At 41.6% G+C, this 4,280-nt stretch overlaps 1 long non-coding RNA gene across 1 annotated transcript; it reads right to left on the reverse strand.

Moving 5' to 3' along the window:
* Positions 1-1,347: 1,347 nt before the first annotated feature.
* Positions 1,348-1,850, reverse strand: LOC106817717. The gene is made up of 2 exons (XR_001395095.1): positions 1,801-1,850; positions 1,348-1,454 (listed from the first exon to the last, which is right to left on the reverse strand). It is a non-coding gene; the product is annotated as an uncharacterized LOC106817717 (long non-coding RNA).
* Positions 1,851-4,280: the final 2,430 nt, after the last annotated feature.

A 4,280-nucleotide genomic window follows, 5' to 3' on the forward strand; every position in this document is an offset into this window, starting at 1 on the left:
GCACGCACGCGCAGGCACGCACACGCAGGCACACACACGCGAACGAACGCACGCGAAAATGTACGCACGCACGCACGCACGCACGCACATACACAAACAGAACAGCGCCACGCGATAGACAGATGGTCAGAGTGTCCGAACAGACGAACGCAGACGGCCGATGCCCCGTAACATTGCACACGCATCTCTAACCTAGCAACGTGGGTGACCTCTATTGCTAAATACGACAACTAAAACAAGAGTGCATCTCTCGTACCAGCAGCCGCCCCCTGGCTAAATACGACAACTAAAACAAGAGTGCATCTCTCGTACCAGCAGCCGCCCCCTGGCTAAATACGACAACTAAAACAAGAGTGCATATCTCGCACTAGTAGCCGCCCCCTGGCTAAATACGACAACTGAAACAAGAGCACATCTCTCGCACCAGGAGCCGCCCCCTGCTAAACACAACTAAAACAAGAGCACATCTCTTGCACCAGGAGTCACCCCCTGGCTAAACACGACAACTAAAACAAGAGTGCATCTCTCGCACCACGAGCCGCCCCCTGCTGGCCGATAAGACAACGACAAAAGAGCATCTGTGGCAGTGAAGGGCGCTGCCTCACCCAGTCGCTACGATACGACGAAGAAACAAGTGCACGTCTCGCACACTAGGGGGCGCTCCTTCTCGCACGGCCATGGCGACGAAGGACAAAGACGGCGACAGACGCGCGGCGGCCATTAATATGTACATACGATAAAATCTGAGAACAACAATTACAATATCAAAACAACTGCAAATATCTGAATATCTGATCACTGAATGTGCGAGCGGTGGATGGGTGCGTGTGTAGAAGGGGTATAGGTGTGTGTATGGGGTACCTCATACCCCCCGCCGCCCCACCCCCCGCTGGCCCACCCATGTACTGTCGCTGCTTCTCAGGACTTGATTCGCGGTGAATTACAAAGCGAATGATAAAAAATATGCTTCCGGTTACAGCGTCCGTTTCAGCTAATGTACCGCAGGTGTACGGGAGAAATGTCAAGGGAAGAACACTGGGGAGAGAGAGAGAGAGAGAGGGAGAGGAGAGGGGAGAGAGAGGGAGAGAGAGAGGAGAGAGAGGGGAAAGAGAGAGAGAGAGGGAGAGAGAGGAAGGGGAGAGGGGAAAGAGAGAGAGAGAGAGAGAGAGGAGGACAGAAAAGTCAAAAGCCAGAAAAAGAAAGAGGAAGGTAAAAGAAGACGAAAAAGAAACCCAACCCCCTCTTCTCCCCCACCGAGCTTCCCATGTTGTTCACGTTGTTCCGCATCGTTCCCGCGATAGCTTCGCGTGACTTCTTATGTGTTCACGATCGTGGCGCCACCTGCTGCTTCCGCGCCCCCGTTCTTTCTATTTTGATTTCGACGCGACCTTTTCGTGAACAAATTTGCGGAACACGCTGTCGATGTCATCGGGGATCTCGTTGGCCTTCAGAACCTGTGAACAACGCCGTCAAGGTGAATGTGAGTACGAGGTCAAGGTCGATGTGTCGGGGTCAGCAAAGGTCAACGTGGGGGATTTTTTTGAAACATGCTATGCAATAAATCTTATTATTATTATTATTATTATTATTATTATTATTGATTATTATGTCATGCAATCATCCTCATGAATTGATCATTTCATCTCATCATTATTAATCTTAATCTTATTATTCTTGACGTGTTTTTGGTTTTATCCCCGTGAGAGACAGTAGCTCTGGGCGACATGAGAGTTCTCAGGCTCTGCTAGCTTATACATTATTATTATTATTAGATTTTATTATTATTATGACTGTGTTTACCCCGTGAGAGACGAGTAGCTTGGACATGAGAGTTCTCAGCTCTGCTAGCTAATTATTATTATTATTATTATTATTATTATTATTATTATTATTATTTATTCATTGATTATTGATTATGACTGTGTTTACCCCGTGAGAGACGAGCTAGTTGGACCGATGAGAGTTCTCACTCTGCTGAGCTTATTAGTATCATATCATTCCATTCATTATCAGTCTTGATTCATTATTATTGATGACTGTGTTTACCCCGCCTGACCGAGACGAGCTACGCTCTGCCGACATGAGAGTATCTCACGCTCTGCAGCTTATTATTTATTATTTATTATTTTACTTATATATTATTATTATACATTATATATTATATATTATTATAATTATTAATTTTGATGGACTGTGTTTTCTACCCTTGAGACAGACGAGTTAGTTGGACATGAGAGTTCTCAGCTCTGCTAGCTATTATTATTATTATATATTTATCTTTTATTATCTTATTATTATTATTATTCATTATCTATATTATTATTATTATTAATTATGTATTATGAACGTGTGTTACCGTGAGAGACGAGCTAGGCGTGGACATGAGAGTTCCTTCAGCTCTGCTAGCTGTATTATTTATTATTTATTATTGAATTATTATTATTTATTCTATTATTACTTATTTATTATTATTATATTCATTATCTGATTAATTATTATACGTTGACTGTGTTATACCCCGTGAAGAGCACCGCAGTAAGCTTGCCGCACATGATACGTTCTCCAGCTTCTGCTAGCTAATCATAATTCCGATTATTATTATTATTATTATGACTGTCGTCTGATACCCCCAGCTGAGAGGGTAGCTTGTTACATGAGAGTTCTCATCTGCCTATGCTTATTAGTTATTATATTATTTAGTTATTATTATCTATTTTATTTATTATTATTATTATTATTATTATTATTATTATTATTATTATGACTGTGTTTACCCCGTGAGAGACGAGTAGCTTGGACATGAGAGCATTCTCAGCTCTGCCTAGCATTATTATGTATCTCATTCCATTATTATTTTATTATGTATTATCTATTCATTACTTATTATTATTCATTATTATTATTATTATTATTATTATGACTGTGTCTTACCGTGAGAGACGAGTAGCTTCCGGACACTGACCGAGTTCTCAGCTCTGCTAGCTAATTATTATTATTAATTATTGATTATTATTATTTATAATTATTATGCACTAGTGTTTACCCAGCTGAGAGACGATTAGCTTGGACATGAGACAGTTCTCAAGTCTGCTAAGCTCTAATTATGTATTATTATTATTCATGTATTATTATTATTATTAATTATTATTATGATTAGTTATTATTTGACTGGCTGTTTACCCGTTGAGAAGACGAGTAGCTGACAGTGAGAGCTTCTCAGCTCTGGCGACGTTTCTTTTTTTTTTTTTTTTATTTTTTTTTTTTTTGTTTTTTTTTTTTTTTTTTTTTTTTCTTTTTTTTTTTTATTTGTTTTTTTTCTTTTTTTTTTGTTTTTTTGTTTTTGGTTTTTTTTTTTTTTTTTTTTTTGTTTTTTTTTTTTTCTTTTTTTTGGGTTGTTTTTTTTTTTTTTTTTTTTTTTTCTGTTTTTCTTTGGTTTTTTTTTTTTTTTTTTTTTTATTTTTTTTTTTTTTTTTTTTTTTTTTTTTTTTGCTTCCTCTGGTGTGCCGTCTGCTGTTGCTTTATCTCGCCATGTCCTGGAACTTTACCACCAGCCTGTAGACACAAGCAGCAGATTTATTTTTGAGTGAGTGAGGTGAGTAATTTATTTGTGACGTTGAGTTTCTGAAGATACATGCACGCACACACAACACGCACGCGCATGCATGCACGCACACACAACACGCACGCGCATGCATGCACGCACACACAACACGCACGCGCATGCATGCACGCCACACACAATCGCGCATGCAGTGCACGCCAACACACGCCGCCGATGCATGCACGCACATTTGCGCCATGCATGCTACGCACACATCAACAGCCGCACATCGCATGCATGCCGCACACATAGACGCACGCGCATGCCAGGCACGCTCACACACATTTTTTCNAGAGAGAGAGAGAGAGAGAGAGAGAGAGAGAGAGAGAGAGAGAGAGAGAGAGAGAGAGAGAGAGAGAGAGAGAGAGAGAGAGACCGAGAGATCTAGAAAGATAAGGAGAGCGGGGAAGGCAGCCGACGTGACGTCATCACAGACACGCACACACGGCTACGACGGCAGAGCAATTAGCGACGAACACGCAGACAGGTAGAGAGATCGACAGGTAGAGATAGACAGACAGGTAGAGCCAGGTACATAACGAGCGGACAATGCCGGCGCGGCTGCGCTGTGCGTTCACACCTGTGCGCACGGTCGGCCAGGTATTTCATTAGGCCGGTAAACACGGCCGCATAGGTGGTCGGTGCGACGCAATTAAACCATCAAGCATGGCTGCTGCGT

Source organism: Priapulus caudatus, unplaced genomic scaffold, assembly GCF_000485595.1.
Source record: "Priapulus caudatus unplaced genomic scaffold, Priapulus_caudatus-5.0.1 Scaffold1837, whole genome shotgun sequence".
Lineage (NCBI taxonomy): Eukaryota > Metazoa > Priapulida > Priapulimorpha > Priapulimorphida > Priapulidae > Priapulus > Priapulus caudatus.